Source organism: Cetorhinus maximus, chromosome 8, assembly GCF_964194155.1.
Source record: "Cetorhinus maximus chromosome 8, sCetMax3.hap1.1, whole genome shotgun sequence".
In the NCBI taxonomy this organism is placed as follows: domain Eukaryota; kingdom Metazoa; phylum Chordata; class Chondrichthyes; order Lamniformes; family Cetorhinidae; genus Cetorhinus; species Cetorhinus maximus.
In genome coordinates, this window is record NC_135886.1 from 45,318,834 (window position 1) to 45,342,767 (window position 23,934).

A 23,934-nucleotide genomic window follows, 5' to 3' on the forward strand; every position below is an offset into this window, starting at 1 on the left:
CAGCCCGAAAAATATCCATTGACCATTACTCTCTGCTTCCTGTTTTTCAGCCAATTTTGAATCCACATTGCTACTGTCCCTTTTGTTCCATGAGCAATAACTTCTCACAAGTCGGTTGTGTGGCACTGCAGCCTTTTCAAAGCCCATGTACACCACATCAACAGCATTACCCTTACTTTTCTGTTACCTCTTCAAAAAACTCCAGCAAGCCGGTTAAACATGATTTCCGCTTTAGAAATCCCTGCTGGCTCTTCCTTATCAACCCATATTTTTCCATGTGACTACTAATTCTATCCCAAATAATTGTTTCTGGAATCTTGCCCACCACAGAAGTTAAACTGTAATTGCTGAGCTTATCCTTGTGACATTTTTTGAACAAAGGCATAATGTTTGCAATTCTCCAGTCCTCTGGCACCACCCCTGAGTCTAGAGAAGACTGAAAGATTATGGCCAGTGCCCCTACAATTTCTACTTACTTCCTTCAATATCCTTGGATGCATCTCATCTGTTCCTGGTGCCTTTATCAACTTTAAGTTCCAACAGTCTATTCAACACTTCCTCCTCGTCAATTTTGAACCTTCTAGTGACAGAGTTTCTTTGTCTGTCACCATGGCCTGGGTGGCATCTACCTTCTTGGTAAAGATGGATGCAAAGTATTCATTTAATACCCCAGCCATGGCCCTTTCACCCATGTGTAAATTCCCTTTTAGGTCCCTAATCGGCCCTACTCCTCCTTTTACCACTCTTTTACTATTTATACACCTATAGAAGGCTTTGAGGCTCCCCTTTATGTTGGCTGCCAGTCTTTTCTCATAATCCCTCTTCGCTTTTCTAATATGCTTTTTCACCTCCCCTCTGAACTTTCTGTATTTCTCTTGGTTCTCAATTGTATTTTCTACCCGACACCTGTCATAAGCACATTTTTTCTTCTTTATCTTAATTTCACTCTCCTTTTTCATCCAGGGAGCTCTGGATTTGTTTGTTCTATCTTTCCCTTTATACGGAATATACCTTAACTGTGCCCAAACCAATTTATTTTTAAAGGTAGCCCTTTGTTCAGCTATAATTTCTCCTGCCAATCTTTGGTTCCAATCTATCTGGCTCAGCTCCGTTCTTGCCCCATTGAAGTCTGCTCTTGTCCAGTTAATTATTTTTACTCTGGATTGCCTATCGTTCTTTTCTTTCATCCTAAAATGTACAATGCAATGATCACTGTCTCCTAAATATTCCCCCACTGACACTTGACCTACTTGGCCCACTTCATTTCCAATAACCAGGTCCAACACTGTATCTTTTCTTGTTGGATTGGACACATAACTGCTGTAGAAAATTCTCCTGAACACAATCTAGGAACGTTTGCCCCTCTCCGCCCTTTACACTACCACTGCCCCAGCCTAAATTTGGGTAATTGAAGTCCACCATTATAACTATAATGCTTACATCTCTCTAATTTCCCTGCAGATTTGTTCTTCTACGTCCTTCTCACTAGTTGGCAGTCTATAGACTACATCGAGCAATGTAATTGCACCCTTTTTGTTCCTCACCTCTAGCCAAATTGATTCTGTCCTTGAACCCTCTGGGACATCCTCTTTCTCCAGCACTGCAATGTTCTCCTTAACCAATAGCACCATCCCTCCTCCTTTCCTTCCTTCCCTATCTCTTCTGAATACCTTGTACCCAGTTCTGCCCTTCCTTGAGCCAGGTCTCTGTTATCGCCAGAACATCATATTTCCACATGGCAATCTGCACCTGTAACTCCCCAAACTTATTTACTAAACTCTGTGCATTCACATACATGCATAGTAACCCTGATTTAGATTTTGTTACTTTCTCCCTTACCCTGACTTTACCTATTAACTTAGTACTCTCTATACTAGTGCTATCTGTCCCTCCCAGTATTTTGTGCAGCCTGGTATTCCTCTCTAGTACTTTTTCTTGGTTCCCACTCTCCTGCCGAGTTAGTTTAAAGCCCTCTCAACAGCACTAGCAAAACGCCCCACAAGGAACTCAGTCCCAGTTCTGTTCAGGTACAACCTGTCCGGCTTGTACAGGTGCCACCACCCACAGAGCCAGCCCCAGTGTCCTGGGAATCTAAAGCCTTCCCTCCTGCACCATCTTTTCAGCCACGCATTCGTCTGCCTTATCTTCCTATTTCTGTACTCACTGGCACATGGCACTGGGAGCAATCCAGAGATTACTACATTAGAAGTCCTGCTCGCTAATTTTCTACCAAGCTCCCTAAATTCTGATTGCAGGACCACATCCCCCTTCCTTTCAAAGTCATTGGTACCAATGTGGACCACAATCTCTGGCTGATCACCCTTCCCCAGAAGAATATCCTGCAGCTGTTCTGTGACATCCTTAAACCTGCCACCAGGGAGGCAACATGCCATCCTGGAGTCACGTCTATGGCCACAGAAACACCTGTCTGTTCCCCTAACTAATGAATCCCCTATCATTATAGGTCTTCCATTCTTCTTCTTCCCCTCCTTGGCCAAACTTGGCTCTGACTGCACTCCTCTGAGGAACCAGCACCCTCACCAGCTTCCAAAATGGAAGACTGATTTTTTGAGTGGGACTCCAGGGGACTCCTGCACTACCTGCCTACTTCTCTTGGACTGCCTGGTGGTCACCCATTCCCTCTCTGTCTCCAGGCCCTTAAGCTGAAGCATGACCACCTCTTTGAACGTGCTATCCACATAGCTCTCAGCCTCGTGGATGCGCCAGTGACTCCAGCTGCCACTTGAGCTCTGAAACCCGGAGCTCAAGTTTCTGCAGCTGACAGCACTTACTGCACATGTGGTTGTCTAGGACACCGGTAGAGTCCATGACTTTGCACATATCACAGGGCACACATTCCACTTGACTGAGCTGCCCTGCCATGTCTTACCTCTACTTCCCTTACGTTAACTTTAATCTATTTTGGATTATTTATATAACTTTATTATATTAGCCCTAAGTTTCCCTTATTCCTGGTGCTTCACAGTTAAATCCAAGTATAGGAACTTTAAAAATATTACACTTTTCTAATTTACTCACCAGTTCCTACTTACCAAGACCACCGCTCTTCTGTGAGCAAAGGTAGAAAAGGAAAGAGGCACCTCCTCCCTCAATCACCAAACTCCAACTGAAGCACTCTACTGCAGCCAAACACAGAGCTCTGGTGCAGACAAAGTCAGCGCTATAAGATAGCCTACTTTTATATTCTCTGAACCTAGCCATTGAAAACCTGATTAAGCCAGTTATGTAATTAACTAGTTGTAGCTGCAAGCAGAGCCTGTATGAACCCTGTTTAAGGCTGGACTAAAACTCACCTTCTTCCAACCATAACAGCAACTTTTAATCAATTGCTAAATTAAAGAAAGACTAGACTTTAGATAGAATTTAACCCTTAATTGAATCCTTAAACTCCCTCAGTCACCAAACTCCAAGTGAAGCTCTCTACTGCAGCCAAACACAGCACTCCAGTGAAGTCTCTCCCGGTCTCCGCGCCCTTTTTAAACTGAAAGTCCCCACTGTTCTCTGCGTCCTTTTCAAACTGAAGTCCCCGCCAGTCTCTGAGCCCTGTTTAAAATGAAGTCCCTGCTACTCTCTGCATCCTTTTCAAACTGAAGTCCCTGCCACTCTCCACATCCAAGTGATCTGTAGTAACCAACAGGAGAGTAGCATGGGCTATCTCAGTAGGCAGTGTGAGATAGAGTTGGAGTTGAAAACACACATGTAGTTGCTGCTGAGTTTGTTGTAAATAAACCTAATGTTTCCACCCAAGAAGTTGTCTGCCGTTCAACTCTAATAATAGTACAACTCAGCCACCCTTACAATAGCTGCTGAGCTGTTTCCTGTATTTATTTTAAATTTTTTGGTAGCGGGGACTGTCGCCCACTTCACGGCAGAGTCCTGGCTTTTCACGCCACACCTGACTGTCCACTCCCACCCTAGTTGGAAAACAGTGCCATTTTGTGCACCTTGTATATCCTGCGTGTCCCATCTGGTTCTTTCTATAATGAGCGCTATTTCCAATGCTTTTTTAAAATCAAGGTTTACTTCCAGCAATAAGCATCATTGAATGGCATCATCTTGCACACCGCAGGCCAAATGATCCCTGAGCATATCGCTTAGGGTCTCCCTGAAATCACAGTGTTCAGTCAGTTGTTTCAATTTCACCACTTATGTAGCAGTGGACTCCCCCAGGGCTCTAACCGTTGAATTAAACCTGAACATCTGCATGGCAACTGAGGGTTTGGGTTGAAAATGTCCCTTAACGAGGTCTACCAATTCACTGAAGGTCTTCAAATCGGGAGCGTTCAGAACTGTCAAACTTTTGGATTAAATTATAGGTTTCACTCCCGCAAAGGCTTAAGAGAATTGATCTCCTCTTTTCCTCCCCGATTATTTCATTTGCCTGGAAATAGAATGGAGGTATTCTACATATTGACACCAACCCGCTGTGGATAGTTCGAAGGGGTCAATCCTGTCAAAGTGTGCATATCTGGTGAGTATATCTTCCTTTTCTTCTGTTTAAACAAGATAGTCCCAGTCGCTGAGTGAGGGACAATACCGGACCCAATTTATCTTCATTGCCAGTTTGTTTTGGACTTGATTTTCCAGACATTGGATTTTCCTCAGACAGACCTCATTTGAAGCATCAAACTTTATTTACAGGCTGCAGCAGCAGTTACATACTTCCATTAAGCTCCACAACTAGAAGAAGAACTCCCACTCCTAGGTTCCCCGTGTTTAGAGCTGATTCATTCACATTGTCATTTGATACTATACAACACAATAAGTCTTAAAGCTACAGTCACTACATTCCTTAAACCTACAATCACTACAAGCGAATAAGATTATTCACCCTTTCCCTGCACTGGATGGTGGTTCTTCCATGGGCTGTGTTGGCACTGTCTGCCCTGGTGACCTTCTCCCAAGCCAGAGTGGTGAGGTTGGTGGACCTCCATCTCTCATCGCAGGGGTAAAGGATATCCTGGTGTGCCTCCACCGCTTCCAGAAGTGCCCCCAGCACTTTGTCACTAAACTTGGGGGGCAGTCAGATGCTTTCCTTTGGGGGCCATCATTCGCCATGATGAGTCTTGGGCTGCAGAGAGTGAATGATGTTCACAGGTGCAGCTTAAATATGGCGCCCGGAAAGATGGTCCGATGATGTCATGGCAGGGCGGATGAATCGCCACCCACCCCGCCACAAAATACAACGTGGATCACATTCATGTGGATATAATAAGCTGAGAAGCAGATGTTCTAGCACGGAAACCCACCATTCTGGCCGGCGGGAAACACGCAGCTTTGCCGGCCTCCTACCACACTTAGTCTCCACAGCGGGAAATTCCACCCTAATTCTCCCCACTCCAACATCTACGACTAATCCGATGTCCAGTCTTGTGGTCTTCAGACTGCCCAATCTTCACTTGTCATTAGCTCTCTAGCTGAGAGTTAAAATTGCCCCTGACATTTCCATAGCTGGGAATTTCCTTGTAGTTTCTCCTGCTTTGTCTCTGTCATGTGCAGCAGAAACCCAATCCACACAAGAAACTCCACAAAACACACAGGCCATTTAGAACATTGGGATGTTTAGGTAAAATATCAGCCAGAACAACTTATCAAATTACAGCTCAGCCACAATTTGTGGGCATATTTATGCTAACATAATTTGCCACTTTATGAAGCGGGTGGTAAACCATTATAGTTTGTGGCAATAAAATAGCACCCATAATTTCTAACAAGGTAAGGAACTAATGGAGACTTTGTGGACATAACAGCGCAGGTGTGCAACAAGCACTCAATAATACACTGTCATGCTCAACATATAAAAGCCTTGTAGATGTGAATGTGAAACAAGAAGCTGTAGTCCTGTATGTTTGGGAAAATGGCTTAATTCACTTGATGACTTCAATCAGCTATTTGCATTGTTAACAACTTTGGGAGACAGGCAGAAAGTGGTGATTTTGGGAAGCTTCAAACATTTTGATTGAAGCTGCTTAAGACTGACTGTTCCTGAAACTAGCAAAGATTTTAAGTGGATAACAGATGGACTGCTTGGCCAGTGCACTCAATACATTATGAGTGGCACCTGTGAATGGTAGTGACAAATGCTAAGCGGCATTTTCCTGATACTAATGGTTGTCCGTGATAAGTGGGAATGATTTCAGCAGTGGAGGCTGGATATATATTTGTGGATTGCATTAGGGTGTGAAATGATGAGAAGTCACCTGATGGTAGAATGGTTTTCATTCAATGTTCCCAATTTTACAGTGGTAATGATTGTGAAATTGTCCGTGTTCACTGTCCTTGCTGCTTTTTTTTTTCAGTTTATTCATTCATGGGATGTGGGCATTGCTGGCTAGGCCAGAATTTATTGCCCATCTCTAGTTGCCCTTCAGAAGGTTGTGGTGAGTTGCCTTCTTGAACCGCTGTAGTTGATGTGGTGTAGGACGGGAGTTCCAGAATTTTGGCCCAGCTCTGTCAAAGTCCTCCCCATTCTACAACCAATTAAAAATCACTGAGCTGGTGATCACTTGCACTTTTACACTATTAGTCTGGCTGAAAAACCCTGAATAAAATTACTCCTTGTTGAATGAGGTGGGACTGGACTTTTAACTGTACTAAACTCATAATAGCCTGTTGTCTCAGTGGCCCTAAAATAACTAATTCTTTATTTATGAAATGACAAATGTCTCCATTATGATAAAGAGGTTTTTATATTTTCAAATAATAAATTCCTTTTTGAAAAAGTTTCTTTATGATATTTCAGCTTCTGCTTTATGTGTATGGCACACTATCTTATTTCACTCTCTGTAAAATTTAATTAAAAGTGAAGGATAATCAGTGTATTTTACTTCCTGGTTTGCTGTCTGTGAGAATACTTCAATATGATTGGCTTCCTACCCTACCTGATGACATACCCATTGCTGGATGCCTGGAGTTCCTTTCGACTTGGTGCCAAATTTAAAATAACATCAGGAAAAGGGAAATTCATACCACAGAGAGTTGCACCTTTGGCGGCAGCTTTCTTTGAGATCAGCAGCAAGTGCCATTGCTTCAGTGCTGACTGTGAAATCCAAGCGAATATGACTGACAGGCGAATTTAGCTAAATGGGTAACGCTGCTGTCACATGATTCCAAATTAAGGAGGCAGTATTTGATTTGCTTAGCAGATTGGCAAGCAAATCCTGGACACACACAGCTGAGAAAGGGACTAAGGAACAGCCTTTGCTTCCACCAGCAATATAGAGAGAACAACCTAACAGAGGAAGCATACTCTAGTTTATCAAGAGGAACGAGAGATTCTTGACTAAGGTATGGACATGTATGGATTATAATAGAAAAGGTTGATTCCAGTTAGTTCATTGAGAGTTCATTTGTAAGACTTTAGCCCCATTAACATGGCCAGAGTTGTATGTTTTGTGTCTTATAGCACTAGGAGTGGTAGGAAATAGATACCTCTCATTAGAAAACTGTACTCTTAGAATCATAGAATCACACAGCACAGATGGCTTTTTGGCCCATCATGCCTCTGCTGGCTTTTTGAGAGAGTTATCTAATTAGTCCTACTCCCCAGCTCCTTCCCCAAAGTCCTGCAAATTGTTTCTTCTCAAGTATATGTCCAATCTGTATCCATCACTTTTTCAGGCAATGATTTCAGATCACGATAACTCTCTGCATAAAAGGTAAATTATCTCCCCTCTCTCTCATTTGCAAAAGATATTAAATCTATGACCCAACTGCCAGTGGAAGGAGCTTCTCCTTATTTACTACATCAACGCCCCTCATGATTTTGAATGGCTCTATTAAATGTGCCCTTAACCTTCTCTGCTCTAATGGGAATAATCCCAACTTCTGTAGTCTCTCCACAAACTGAAGTCCATTATATTTTTTCATTCATGTATTCAGTAGTTGCCCTTTCTCCTTGCTAGATTGTTTTTCAGTCCAGTATCTAGAGAGGTAGGAGAATGCAGGCGTGTGCAATCACATTATCTCCAGATCACACTAATGTTCAGAGTAAAAATGTACTCCGGGGGTAAAGATGGGAAGTTGGGAGATGGTGGCGTAGTGATAATGTTGATCAACTAGTAATCCTAGAGGCTCATGCTGATTCTTTGGAGACATGGGTTCAAATCCCACAACAGCAGCTGGTGGAATTTGAATTCAATTAATAAATATTGAACATAAATTTAGTCTCAATAATGGTGATTATGAAACTATCATAGATTCATGTAAAAAGCTACCTGGTTCACGAATGCTCTTTAGGGAAAGAAATCTGTTGACCTTATGTGGTCTGGCCGACAAATAACTCCAGACCCCAGTAATGTGGTTGACTTTTAACTGTCCTCTGAAATGGTCAAGCAAGCCACTCAAGGGCAATTAGTGATGGGCAACAAATGCTGGCATTGACAGCAATGCCCACATCACATGGAAGAATAAAAAGAAATCCAATTACTGGAATGACCAGTGATGATGGAATTGATGGTTGATTTCACCATTTGTCTTTATTGGATCCTTTGAAAATATAGGCTGAAGTTTATGGCCACTACGGAGGTCCCAACAGCTGGCAGGAAAGCCAGGGACAACTCCGCCTCGGCCATTTGAGTGACGCCCAGCTACATTTTACAGGCATTAGACAATTAATTCATTGCCATCGGGGCTGCTGTACCTTTAAAGGACAGCCGACCGACTGCCTCCAGGAGCTACCGGACAATTGGAGGGAAACAGCTCAGCAGTACCACTGCGAGGTGTGGTCACAGCTGGGACTGCACCTGGAAGAAGAATGGCTCTCTGGAAACCCTTCCAACCAAGTAAATGAAGACTGGAAGCATCAGGGCCAGTCAGACCAGCTCCAGTGAGGGAAGGGGAGGATTGGTGGAGACTGATGGCACCATTGCCACAGGGGTGGCCATTGCTTCCAGGGGCCACATCTGTGGGGCCAAAGAGCACCTGAATAGGAGGATTCCTCCACAAAGTCCAGTGATTCATCTAGTGGCTCCTCGCAAGATGGAGGGCTCACCTGCTGCTCATAAAGGCCAGCGACAGTGACAAAAGGCCCTTTGCCAGCATCTGAGATGGCTCAATTGGCCTCTGGACAGGAGGGCCACCCTCTACCTTCCCCTCTGCTGACAAAATGATATGATAACAGGAAGGCAGGCCCTCCCGCCATCTGCCAGTCTGTCCCCAGAGCACTGGTAAAATCTGCCTGACCTGATGCTATTGGAGACAGCCTAGAGATTCTGTTGGTGGTGACACAAAGGTTCCCAAACATAAGGCAGTATGGCAGGTAGTCTTTAGACACCTGACTGTCATGCAGATCCTTTGTTGTGATGTGCCACCACTCACCTGTCAGGATTAGAGTACATCTAAAAGCAAAGGCTGTATTTTACTTATAATGGATAATTGGGATGGATAGAACATTACTAGTTTCAATTTCTTATGTGTTCTTGTGGCCATTCTTTCTGCCAAGGGGTAGGGGGTGAGGAGTGGGGGTATGGGGAGGGACTATCTAGATTAGCGAGCCAATTGGTACAGAAATACTAACACTAGAAGTAAATTGTAAAGTAGTCTACTGTGTTCATGGTAACAAAAACATTGATAGACTCGCTGGAATATTTACTGATGTTCAAACATTTATTTGTTCTCTTCTCAATACTGCTTGCTGCTGTTGCAGTACATGACAGTACAGCAGAGTCAGTATGAACCCACAACAACAGATTGAAATACAGAGTGTTTTAAAACACATTAACTAGCAGAGTTGGGTCTACATTCCAGTGACATGAATACAGGGTCATTCACACAATCAGTAAAACTGTTTCAATGATCCAAAAAACTTCCTTCGCCACCTTCTAACCTTGGTCTCCAAAAACGTTATGGGTTCACATAAATGTTTCAATCTGAAGAAAAATGAAAATCAACTAACTTTACTCTGGTGTTTCTTAATGCAGCACTTTCAAGAGCTGAATATTTTCTACTACCATACAATATTTTTAGAGCTATTAAAAAGGTATAAATTGCAAATATGTGTGTGGAAGCTTCATTATTGCTGGAGAAGATAGACTGCAACAAACAAATTGCTGAAGGATCCAGTTCAGTCTTTACCAGCGCAATCCTTATCTCTGATAACAATGCCAACGGAACTATCATTCGTTGCATTTATAGTAGCTGTAATAACTACATTCTCGCCACAAACAGAAATTTCTCCAATTCCTGAATCCAATGTTATTTTAGCAAAGTTGCAAGACGGTGCAAGTTCGTAATACATCTTGTAGTATAGATTTTCATCTGTCTGTTCAGGTTCATAAGGAATGTATAAGGCAAAAAACGTGGAGTACAGGTTGTAATCATAGGGATTGGAGAACAGCAGCGAAACCTGGGTATGACCAAATGTGTAGGTCAGCACCCCAACACTGCCGCGAGCCGTACCTGAAGTCCTAACAAACAGAGCCTCTCCTTTCTTCCCAGGATTGATCAAGGGTGTTGGCTTACTGTATATATAACCGCTGTAGATATAAGTCCTATATAAAAAAATACATGTCAAGTATTAAGGAAGGATTTATCCAAAGTCCTGAAATCATACTCTTAGGTTTCGAGCCCGAGGAGGATAAGCCTGACTAGAAGGTCAATAGTACATCAATAATAACCAAAACTACCGATAAAAACCAGCTAGGAAATGATCTTGTACAATATTAACCTCAACGCATTCCAATCAAATTAGTCTATCTTGTTTATTTTATTGTTAACTTTGTTAATTAAATTCACAGGCAGTCAAATATTATATTCTTGTTAATGTTTTTATTCTTTCATGGGATGTGGGCATCGCTGGCTGGGCGAGCATTTACTGCCCGTCCCTAATTGCCCTCGAGAAGGTGCTAGTAAGACACCTTCTTGAACAGCTGCAGTCCATGTGGTGTAGATACGCCAACAGTGCTGTTTGGGAGGGAGTTTCAGGATTTTGACCCAGCGATAGTGAAGTTACAAGTGGTATAGTTCCAAGTCAGGATGGTAAGTGACTTGGAATAAACTTGCAGGATCTGGTGTTCCCATGCATCGGCTGCCCTTGTCCTTCTAGATGGTAGAGATCACAGGTTTGGAAGGTGTTGTCGAAAGAACCTTGGTCAGTTGCTGAAGTGCATCTTGTAGATGGTATGCACTGCTGCCACCGTGCATTGGTGGTGGAGGGAGTGAATGTTTGTGGATAGGGTGCTAATCAAGTGGGCTGCTTTGTCCTGGATGGTGTCGAGCTTCTTGAGTGTTGTTGGAGCTGCACTCATCCAGGCAAGTGGAGAATATTCCATCACACTCCTGTCTTGTGCCTTGTAGATGATGGACAGGCTTTGGGGCATCAGGAGGTGAGTTGCTCTCTGCAGGATTCCCAGCCTCTGACCTGCTCTTGTAGCCATGGTATCTAAATGGCTGGTTCAGTTCAGTTTCTGGTCAATGGCAACCCCAGAATGTTGATAGTGGGGATTCAGCAATGGTAATGTCATTGAATGTCAAGAGGAGATGGTTGGATTATCTCTTGTTGGACATGTTCATTGCCTGGAATTGGGTGGCGTAAATGTTACTTGCCACTTATCAGCACAAGCCTGAATGTTGTCTAGGTCTTGCACAAGGGCATGAGCTATTTCAGTATCTAAAAAGTTGCGAACTGTGCTGAACATTGTGCATCATCAGTGAACATCCCCACTCCTGATCTTACAATGGAGGGAGGGTCACTGATGATAAGCAGCTGAAGATGGTTAGGTTGAGGAACTCCTGCAGTGATGTCCTGGAACTGAGATGATTGACCTCCAACAACCACAACTACACAACTATCTTCCTTTGTGCTAGGTATGAGTGAAGAGTTTTCCCCCTGATTCCCATTGACTCCAGATTTGCTAGGGCTCCTTGATGCCACACTCAGTCAAATGCTGCCATGTTGTCAAGGGCAACTTTCACCTCACCTCTGGAGTTCAGCTCTTTTGTCCATGTTTTAGCTAAGGCTGTTATGAGGTCAGGAGCTGAGTGGCCTTGCCAGAACCCAAACTGAGCGTCAGTGAGCAGGTGGTTTCTGAGTAAGTGCTGCTTGAATGCACTGTTGTCAACCTCTTCCATCACTTTACTGATGATCGAGAGTAGACTGATGAGGTGGTAATTGGTTGGGTTGGATTTGTCTTGCTTTTTGTGGACAGGACATACCTGGGTAATTTTCCACATTGTCAGGTGGATGCCAGTGTTGTAGCTGTACTGAACAACTTGGCTAGGGGTACTGCAAGTTCTGGAGCACAAATCTTTAGTAATATTGCTAGAATGTTGTCAGGGCCCATAGCTCTTGCAATGTTAATGATTGGTTAATGATCTTAAGTGGAGCGCTGTGCTGCAAACTCACCACTCTCAACATATAAAGGCTGGGCAGATTACAGTTGTGAGTCTCATTTATCCACAGACTAAGCCCATTCCACAGACTGCCAGACAGAAGATACAGGGATATAATGATGTCTGCCCTTTCCACATTTCCTTTGACATGGCATCGGTGACCGAGCCTTCAGCCATCTAGACCCTGAGCTGTGGAATTATCCGTCTCTCCACCTCTGTCTCCTTCTTTCAAGTGTATCTCTTTGAACAAACTTTTAGTCACCCCCCTCTTAGTATTTCCTGTTGGTGCCAATTTGTGCCAGATTACACTCCTATGAAGTTTCTTGGTATGTTTCCTTTGTTAAAGATGCCATAAAAATGTAAGTTGTTGCCAATCTAGTGGGGAGTTGAGGCCAGCTAAATTCAAAACAACTCACAGGATCATTTACAGGATCAAAGACTTTAACAAAGCACTCTTTAGGATGAAGATAAACCCTTGTTTCAAAAAAAATGGAGATCTTAAGCTATGTTGTAATAAATATTTATGTATAGTGATTAACATAGATGTACTTAAGGGGAATATACATAAACACATTGTGGAGAAAGGAATAAAAGGCTGTGCTACTGGGTTAGATGAAAAGGGATGAGAGAGGACCTGAGTTGACGCTCAGCCTCTGCTAGGTAGAGGTCAGTGCACCAGACAACAACAGCACCACACTTGTCAGCAGGTTTGATGACAATGTCAGGGTTGGACTTGAGAGAACGGAGTGCAGCAAGTTCAGAGAAAGACAGGTTAGAGTGGGTGAGAGGAGCAGAGAAATTGAGACGACTGATGTCATGCACAGTCTGGCGCACTGACCTCTACCTCGCAGAGGCTGAGCGTCAACTCGCAGACACTTCCTCCTACCTCCCTCTGGACCATGAACCCACCACTGAACATCAAGCCATTGTTTCCAGGACTGTTACTGACCTCATCTCCCCTGGAGATCTTCCTTCCACAGCTTCCAACCTGATAGTCTCCCAACCTCAGATGGCCCGCTTCTAACTCCTACCCAAAATCCACAAACAGGACTGTCCCGGCAGACCGATCGTGACCGATCCTGCCCCACGGAACTCATTTCTTGCTATCTTGACTCCATTCTCTCTCCCCTTGTCCAATCCCTTCCCACCTACATCCGTGATTCCTCTGACACCTCACATCATATCAACAATTTCCAGTTCCCTGACCCCAACCGCCTCCTCTTCACCATGGACGCCCAATCCCTCTACACCTCCATCCCCCACCAGGATGGTCTGATGGCTCTTCGCTTCTTCCTCGAACAGAGGCCCGAACAATCCCCATCCACCACCACTCTCCTCCGTCTGGCTGAACCTGTTCTCTCACTGAACAATTTCTCCTTAAACTCCTCTCACTTCCTCCAAATAAAAGGTATGGCTATGGGTACCCGCATGGGTCCCAGTTATACCTGTCTCTTTATGGGATATGTGGAACATTCCTCGTTCCAGTCCTACTCCGGCCCCCTCCCACAACTCTTTCTCCGGTACATCGATGATTGCTTCGGTGCTGCTTTATGCTCTCGTCTGGACCTGGAAAAATGTATTAATTTTGCTTCCAATTTCCACCCCTCCACCATTTTCACATGGTCCATTTCTGACACTTCCCTTCCCTTCCTTGACTTCTCTGTCAATTTCTAGTGATAGACTGTCCACCAATATTCATTACAAGCCTACCGACTCCCACAGCTACCTCGACTACAGCTCCTCACACCCCGCTTCCTGTAAGGACTCCATCCCATTCTCTCAGTTCCTTCGCCTCTGTCGCATCTGTTCTGATGATGCCACTTTCAAAAACAGTTCCTCTGACATGTCTTCCTTCTTCCTTAACCAAGGTTTTCCACCCACGGTGGTTGACTGGGCCCTCAACCGTATCCGGCCCATCTCCCGCGCATCCGTCCTCACACCTTCCTCTCCCTCCCAGAAACATGATAGGGTCCCCCTTGTCCTCACTTATCACCCCACCAGCCTCCGCATTCAAAGGATCATCCTCCGCCATTTCTGACAACTTCAGCATGATGCCACCACCAAACACATCTTCCCTTCACCCCCCCGGTGGCATTCCGCAGGGATCATTCCCTTCGGGACACCCTGGTCCACTCCTCCATCACCCCCTACACCTCAACCCCCTCCCACGGCACCTTCCCATGCAACCGCAGAAGGTGCAACAACTGCCCCCTTACTTCCCCTCTCCTCACTGTCCAACGGCCCAAACACTCCTTTCAAGTGAAGCAGCATTTCACTTGCACTTCCCTCAATTTAGCCTATTGCATTCGCTGCTCCCAATGCAGTTTCCTCTACATTGGAGAGACCAAACGCAGACTGGGTGACCGCTTTGCGGAACACCTTCGGTGTGTCCACAAGCATGACCCAGACCTCCCTGTCGCTTGCCATTTCAACACTCCTTCCTGCTCTCATGCCCACATGTCCGTCCTTGGCCTGCTGCATTGTTCCAGTGAAGCTCAACGCAAACTGGAGGAACAGCACCTTATCTTCCGACTAGGCACTTTACAGCCTTCCGGACTGAATATTGAGTTCAACAATTTTAGATCATGAACACTCTCCTCCATCCCCACCCCCTTTCCGATCCCCCTTTTTTCCAATAATTTATATAGATTTTTCTTTTCCCACCTATTTCCATTATTTTTAAATGTATTTCCATCCATTGTTTTATCTCTACCTTTTAGCCTATCTCGATCCCTTCCCCCCATCCCATCCCCACTAGGGCTATCGGTACCTTGCTCATCCTGCTTTCTACCCTTAATGTCACCTATTATTACATTCCTTAGATAATATCACCACCATCAACACCTCTTTCTCCTTTTGTCTATGACATTTTTTGGTTATCTCCACCTATCACTGGCCCTCTATCCAGCTCTACCTGTCCCACCCCCCCTTAAACCAGCTTATATTTCACCTCTTTTCTATTTTTCCTTAGTTCTGTTGAAGAGTCATACGGACTTGAAATGTTAACTGTGTTCCTCTTCGCAGATGCTGTCAGATCTGCTGAGTTTTTCCAGGTATTTTTGTTTTTGTATAGCATGGCACAGACCAGTTGAACAGATTGAGCCTGTTTCTATGCTGTACATCCTATGGAATATGTAATTCTATAAAAGATAAAGATATACTTTTTTATAGTGCTTTTCACAATCTCAGGATGTCCCAAAATACTTATTCACCAATGCAACATTTCTGAAGTGCATTTGCTGTTTTAATGTAAGAAACAAAGCAGCCAATTTCCCAAACAGCAAATTTGTGAGAACTTATCACCAGAGCACCTGGTGTATCTATCAGCAAAGCCATCAAGAAAACTCCAGCTTGGAGGTGACTTCTTAAATGATTTTCTGTTAAAGTCTTCTGAGTGTGGCTCAAAATTATAAATAACTGTAGATATGTTGAGTATCAATTTTCTCCCTAAACTTTTCCCCTTTACTTCTTGATAGCATGAACATTTGCTTGGGTCTATCTCATTTGGTATCTGATTCTGGTGGCCATTTGTAATGTGTGAGTCTAGACAGTGTCAGCAGGGTATTTTATAACCACATGGCACATGTGGCCCCATCACAGTCACACTCCAGCACAACACCACCATAGTGCTGAGTATGACTTTAATATAAAATTACAAAAACCAGTTTGGATATTTGTGAGGTTGATCCCCAAATGGGTCTTCCAAACATGCAGTTGTGCCTTTAGGGAAGATTGGTTGGAAAATCGCAGGCCCCTCATTTGCCTGGAACACATGGTCACATCTTTGAATACTTACGCAGGTGAGGTGAAAAACTTGTTCTCGGTGTTGTTAGCGATTTCAACAAGAACATTTCTGTTAAATTCACCTGATGGTGCGGCCATTCTGTAAGATAAGGCCAAAAGAGATTCATTCAACAGAACAAATTCACAAATGCAAACAAGGCTTTAGCAATAAATAAATAGCAATGTTTCACTGCCATTCTTGTTAAGTTCCAATGGAAAGTTTACTTGCCCTAATGGGTTGTGATGCCAATTACACACAGAGCTCTATTTACATAGCATTCATAGTTATCTACAGTGGCAATCTTGCAACACTTCAGCATAGAGCATATTAACATGAACTCTCTGGTACAGCCAGCTTGAATGGACAAGGAGGATAGGTTAGGGGCTTGCTATTAATGGCATGGTTTGTGCTTTTGCAGGTTTTGAGACATTGTTATGGACAATGAGAGCCTGGGATTCATAGCCAACCAATTTAATTCAATGGAATAAGGGAGGGGATCTGCAGAAAGTTAGCTGCACATGGTTTCTCCATCAATAATTGTATTTGAGAAAGACCTGTTGAAATTCACTCCAGAGGTATAGGTGGAGCTGGTTAAGCTTCTATTTATTGCCAATCCCTAGTTACACTTGAGAAGGTGGTAGTAAGCTTTCTTTTTGAACCCTGAAGTTCAAATGGGCCAAAGGATCTTCATTTGAATGGATCTCGTGGTACTTAAATGTTAAATGCATGAGTATTTCTAATTATGTCAGTAAAGAGAAAGTGGGAAAGGATAAGCTGTGAGTTTTCTGTTTTAAAAGCCACAAGTGCTTCTCAGATGTAGAAATACTGAAGGAGTGCTACATTGTCAGAGGTGCCATCTTTTGGTTGAGACGTTGAACCAAAGCCTCATCTGCCCTCTTAGGTGGGCATAAAGGATACAATGGCATGATTCAAAGAAGGGCAGGGCAGATCCTGGCCAATAGGGTTGCCAACCCTGCTGGATTGGCCAGGAGACTACTGGAATCGGCACCTACCTCCCAGTATCTACTGAAAGCAATCTGGGAGATTTTAATAAGATATGCAAAATGTTAATGGATATAGGGTGAATGGGTGGATGGGATTGGCAGGCAATTGGAGCTTTTGTCCGGGGCGGGGGGCTGATGGCGGATGGACATTTGCAGAATGCTGACTCTATTTATGGTAAAGATGGAGGTCCCCGGGGCCAGGTTGAGGCCACCACTCTCACTATGGAGCCTGGGGATTGATTTGGGCCTCCTTGCCAGCCACAGCACTCCTGAGACAGAATAAGTGCAGGTGGGGAGCAGCCCGCCACAGGGTTAGTTTTTGCCAAAAGGCCACCTGTTGGGAAGGCGGGGCTCTGTGATAATGCACATGTTGGGAAACCAATGGCAGGAGTCTGGGGAAGGGGCAGTTGAAGGAAGGAGGTCATGTGGTGATATCTCCTGGAATATGTCCAGCCAGAGTTGGCAACCCAAACTGGCCAATATTTATACCTCAACCAATATCACTAAAAACAGACTATTTGGTCATAATCTCATTGCTGTTTGTGGTCTCTTGCTGCGATTACATTCGGTGCCATTTTATCTACATTGCCACAATGACCACACTTCAGAAGCACTTCATTGACTGTGAAGTGTTTTTTGATGTCCTTAGGCTGTGAAAGGAATGACGTAAATGCAATTAATTCTTTCTTTCAACTGGGGTAGTGATGAGGGTCAGATTTAACAGACAGGAACACTTAAAATTGCAAAAGGAGCTCTGAAGAGCAAGCAGAGCGCCCTAACACAGTCAAATTAGAAAAATAACTTTCAAGTTTGCCAAGATATTCTGCTTGTACCACAAATGACCACATGTCAGGATTTCATGATGCTTGACAAAGCCCTGCACAGCCAGTCTGCTGCCTGCCTTGAATGTCAGAAAGACTAACATCAGAGAGCCCAACCTCCCATTCAATCCCTTATTGCAGGCTCAGTTTCTGGGAGAGAGTCGCTACTTCCTTCCAGACTGAGTTAGCTTTGCAAGGCAGTCCACTTTTGTGAGAGGACGGATGTGCAGAGAAGCAATGACAAAGCGGCATTGTGAAACAGTGAAGGAAACTGTACCATAAACAAGAAGGAGAAAAGGGCTGCACTGATTATTTAAAAGAAAAACAGATGACACTAATGAAGAAAAACAGACTCACTTTAGCCTGACAGGAAGATCAAGTTGAAGGCAGACTGCTAGGTCACTGTAGTATTATAAAGCTCCAAAATGCACAAGTCTTCAGGTGCAAGTCTTCAGCCTTTATGGCTGTTTCCACACCCCTATTGCAATTGCTGTGATCAGCACCCCCTACTGCAAGTGACGTGCCCCTTTGGCATTTTCATAATATTTTAGAATTTCAAAATGTTTCATGCTAAGTTGGGATAACGTAACATTGCACCAAATTTACATGAAACAAACTCAACCTGAACAAAGATCTATTGTACTAACGTTTTACTAAAAGGGCACAAAACTATCACTGTTGACTATTTCTTTCATAACCAGAGAGGAAGTCAAGGGGAAGTTAGATAAATGGTAGGAAGCTTAGGTGGTGCATAAGCACAAACATAGTTTAGTCAAATGGCCAGTTTCTTTGCTGTAAGATTCTACGAACCTGAACAACTTGGTCTTATTTTCAATTACAAACTAATCAGGCTACCATTTTTGAGCAATAGCCTACATATGTGCAAAATGTAAAGGATGAGTGTCTTAAAAACTTAGACTGAGATTTCCCATCCTGGGTCTAACCTTGTACGGGAACCAAGAGTGATTCCCGATGCAGAGCATGGTGGAAATTTGCGTGATGCTGGATTCATTAATTATGCCGTCAGGGGTTTCCTGACGTATTGCGCAGTGCAGTGGGCTGGATGATGCACTCCCTGTCATCATACCCAGGAGCAATATTTAAAAGGTGCCTGGGCATCAACTTCATTGTTGTGAACTCACTGTGGAAGAAGGAGACGGCGTGGCGATCCCAGGGAGCTCCAGCCCCCAGATTCAGCGACACTCCCCTCAATGGGAATGCAGTGGACGCCAGGAGGGCGTCCTGTACCCCGAGGATAGAAGGAGGAGGCTGAGCCATGTGACCAACCCTGTATGGGAGGAAGTCTCCAGGGTGGTCAGTGCCCACGGCCTTCAGCACAGGACTGCCCTGCAGTGCCGGAAACAGATGAACGACCTCATCTGCACCGTCAAGGTAAGTGAACCTTCAACTGCTCACACTCACCTCACTGAATGGTCCTCAGTGGCAAAGGCACCATCCATATGGCTCATGCATAGAAGAGCTAGTTGACGGGGCTACTCATAGTCCCACTATGTCCATCTAGTCTACAGGTGGAGAGGCTACTGTGGGTCCCTGATCCTTCCGCACAGAGAGCTCAGATGCTATCTGCTATGGGGAGGGAGGGGGGAAAGGGGGTTAGGAGTTGAGGACACCAGCAAGCACCGTTAATGACATGCCTCCGTGAGCCTTTATCCTTCTGTGTGCATGGGCTCACCACCCTGGAGGGTGCTGCCCCAGAGCCCTTGTGGACAACCAGCATTGCATCAATTGCATGGCACACAATCCAGTGGGTTATTTGTAAGAGTGGAAGCATGAGAAAGATACATGAAACCCAATTGCTCTCAACCCCATCTTCTCTCTTTCCACAAGGAAAGTTACGGCATAACAGGAGAGAGAGAGAGAGAAGACAGGAGGGGGCCTGCCTGAACTGAGGAACCATGCAGAGTTTGAGGGGCGGACAGCCGAGCTGGCGTGGGGGAAGCGGACTGAGCATGTGCAGATGGAAAGGTCAGTGGGCGGCCTCCATCCAGGAAGAATCCATGCATAACGTAGTCATATAGAAACCTAAGGGTCATGCGTTCCTCCATGTTGGAGGCAGCTCATACAGACACTGGTCTTTCTTCTCTCACTTACAAGTGCCAGCAGGAAGAGGGGAAGGCCAGAAGAAGAAGCCCTTTCCAGCAGTTCCTCCAGCCCACGGAGGATTGAGGACATTGGGGAGGAGGATGAAAGTGCACCTGTAGAGTTGCCACAGCACTCACCTGCAGCCTCCACCAGCCCAGAAACACACACCTCAGCGGATACTAGATCTAGTTCAGGGTGGGTCTCACATTCTGGTGGTCATCGCACGGACGGGCAGGGTCAACCAAGCTCACCAGCACCCGGAGGACTGCTGGAGAAGAGGCATCTGCAACATTCAAGTCTGATGATGAGTCCCTGGGATTGGCCCTGCACGAGATACTGCGAGAGACGGCAGAACATCAGGCAGAGGCCCTCAATAGAGTGGCACGTGAAGCAGAGGAGTCTGTCTGCCTGCTCTCTGAGGAAGTGGTTCCGACTTGTGCACTCATGGAGGTCTCCCTGGGGAGGATGGGAAATGCCATGGAGAATCCCGTCCAGCAGAACGCCCAATTTCTGCTAACAATGCGTGCAGACCTGCACTCCATCACTGCAGCCATGGGTAAGATCTTGCTGTGGCTATGCCACAGGGATGGGGCACCTTGACCTCCCTCCAAGTGCTCCTTCTCCTCAAGGAGTCAGGCAGGGGCCCTCAGGCACCCAAAGGGAGGAGGAACAGCTGTTGAACACCCCGGTACCCCAACTCAGGACTCTCTGAGGGTGTCCGGTCCTCTGGAATCTCCCTTGCCTGTGGCCCCTTCAGTTTTGTCCTCTGTGACCACAGAGGGAGCAGCTGCCCCACAGCAGGACAGCCAAAGTAAGCTGGGCCCTCCAGACATCGGGTCTAGCACCCAGAAGAAATGGTAGGGAACGCAAGATTAAGAAGTTATGATTTCACATGTGGTCGCATGGGTGCGCTATAATTGCTAATGTTCTTACACTTGCATTTTAATGAGATCTGATGCAGTTTAACCACAATTCGTAGTTATTAAGCCTGTGCTTGCTTGCCCCATCTCCAGTGGAACACCTCAGGTTGGGTCTATGTCCCCCGCAGTCATGCATGTGCAGGGAGCCAAGGATCTTTGCCAGGGCCTTGTGAGCCATGTGCAAGAAGCCTCCTGCGCAAGCTGAGCCTTTGCCCTTCACACTCTCATCTATTGAAACACCTTAGCACTGTCAGTACTGCGTGCTGGGGTTCCCCTTCAGTTGTCCAGTTGAGCTGATCTGCTGGTCCGCCACCCCCAATGACCCAACTCTTAGGCAGCATCTCGACATCTCCACCTCAAGGCTCTAGATAGTTGCAAGCGGCCATGATGCGAGTGACTTTTCAGATCGAGTCCAACACCTCTCAACCTCCCCCGTGACCCACACCCTCCTCCCATAACCGTTGACCCTCCTTGTGTGACCTTTGACCAACCCACAGTGACTCTACAACTCTCCCCATCAGCCTCCGTGCGGTGCAGGTGAATGTCCACATCCCCTACCATCCCAAGGAGCCCACCCCTGTGACAACAGACATGTCCCCCCATCATCCTGCCAACCCCCAGAATCCAGTTTTACTTCCATGTCCCCCAACAACCCTCAGAGCCCCATCACCCGTCATCACAGGACCCTCACCCTCCCACCCTACCAGCTCCCACTGCCCTCTTTAACCCTCACCATCCCTTCATATCATCGGTTCCCTCAGTTTCCCCCCAAAGAGTCATCAGTTGACACCACGGACCTCTCCCTATGAACCCCTTTCCCCTCTTCCCCCCCCATACCTGTTCACACCTGTGGAGGATCCCTTCCTGCATTGGCATGGGAATGACCAGGCAGTGGCTGAAGACCAGCAGATCATCCTCTATTGTTAGATGCTGGCATTGTTCATGATATTTGCGTAGGGTCCGGTCAACAAGATTGCATTTGGGCCATCCTTCTTGGCAAAGATCTCAGACTTAGGCAGATTCCATGTCCTCCTTCTGTGCTCTTTGGATGCCTTACAGCTTTCTAATGGAGACCAGCAGGGAGTTCATCATGGTTCATGAGAATGCTTCCACTTCAGAAACAAGTATGAAGTCCTGGGCAACAGCTTGGTCAACCGTAGCTCTGGACAGGATATCAGTCATGGTTTGTGACTTCCCTGGCACATACACAGCAATGTACTGGTAACGTATCAACCAAAACCTGAACCGTTGAGTGCATAGGGGTATTTTGACAATCTTCTTGGAACTCAAGAGGCTAATTAATGGTTTATGGTCTGTCTCAATGTAGAAAGGTCAGCCCATCGAGTAGTCGGAGAATCTCTCTAGAGCCCATGTCACTGCTAATACTTCCTTCTATATAGTTGCACAGCATTGCTCTATTTCTGTCTGGGGGAAAATCATACAGGCTTTCTGTTGCCATTCTTCTGGACTTGAATGAAGACAGCTTCAAAGCCTGTTGAGGGTGCATCAGTTGTCGTCATTGTGGGCAATGTTGGATCATAATGTACCAGCAAGTCTGAAGAGACAAACCTTTCCTTGATTCATTTCTAATACATTGGTTTGTTCAATGCCTCAGAACCACTGTTGGCCCTTTTGTAGGAGATCTCTTAAAGGTTTTGTAATGGTGGCTAGAATTGGAATAAATTTTTCAACTTGATTGACCATTCCAAGGAATCTCTGGACATCAGTGACACACTTCGGCTGTGGAAAGCGGGTGATGGCCTATGTTTTTTTAGGGTCTAGCATGATAATCTGTCTTTGAATGATGTGCCCCAGAAATTTGACAGTGGTTTTGGTTAATTCACATTTCTTATTTAAGGTGAGGCCTGCCTCTTGTAGGGATTTGAGAACTTCTCAAACTCTCTGGTCATGCTCCTGTCTTGTGGCCCCATGGATAAGGATGTCATCCATGTGAGAAATGACTCCTTGTTTACTTTCCAGGATATTTGACATAGTTCACTGGAATATCTCTGGAGCTGATGATATCCCAAGGTAAAGGTGGGTAAAACAGAAGCGACTAAATGTATGATAAATGCGGTTGACAGCCTGGACTCCTGGTCGAGAGCTATTTGCCAAAGCCCACTATTAGCATTAAGTTTAGTGAAGAGGACACTGTTGGCGAGCTTTGCCAAGCCGTCATTCACTGATGTTGTAGGATGGATTTCTCTCTGGGCTGCTTTGTTTAATTGCATGAGGTCAATGCAAAGCATAAGCTGACCATTCAGCTTGGTGACCATTACACACCCCAAACACCACCAGGTTGGCTCCATGATGGGCGATATGACTCCTCTGTGTAACATTCTGTCGAGTTCCTCTTTAGCTTTTGGCAGCAGTGGATATGATACCTTCCTGGGTGTAAATAGGCATACTGGCGTAGCATCTGGTAGCCACATAATATGGTATTCATGTCTGAGCTTACCAAGCCCCTGGAAGAGCTATGGGAAATCTTGGTGGAATTCAGTTCTGTTGTCTATTCATAGGACTTTATCCACTTTTTGCAGAATGCCCAGTTACGTGCATACATTTCTGCTGAGTAAAAAGATGCTTTGATTGTGCAAGATATAGAGGGTTGTTGCAATATGTCAGCCTTTGTGGCGATGAGTGGCAGTGATCTGACCTTTCACCTGCAGATTCATTCCACTTGGGCCCTGAAGTTTGATGTTTGATGCTGGACACGAACTGTTTCGAGCCATGCTAAATGATCCGCCAGTATTGAAATGCCAGCTCCAGCAATCAAGCCTAAAGTCGGTTTTTAAAATGTTAACTTCCAAAGCGATGAACCTATGGTCTATGGTCCCTATGAGTTCAACCTTGACCATTTCCTGTTTGTCATCTGCCAAGAGGCGAGGTAACCACAAGACCAGCAGTGTCATACCCATACCTTCACCTCATCTCTAACTGTTAGGAGCCGT

General features: G+C 45.2%; 1 long non-coding RNA gene across 1 annotated transcript; it reads right to left on the reverse strand.

Annotated features, from left to right (window-relative positions):
• Positions 1-9,609: 9,609 nt before the first annotated feature.
• Positions 9,610-18,639, reverse strand: LOC144683273 (uncharacterized). The gene is made up of 3 exons (XR_013577216.1): positions 18,318-18,639; positions 10,420-10,511; positions 9,610-9,890 (listed from the first exon to the last, which is right to left on the reverse strand). It is a non-coding gene; the product is annotated as an uncharacterized LOC144683273 (long non-coding RNA).
• Positions 18,640-23,934: the final 5,295 nt, after the last annotated feature.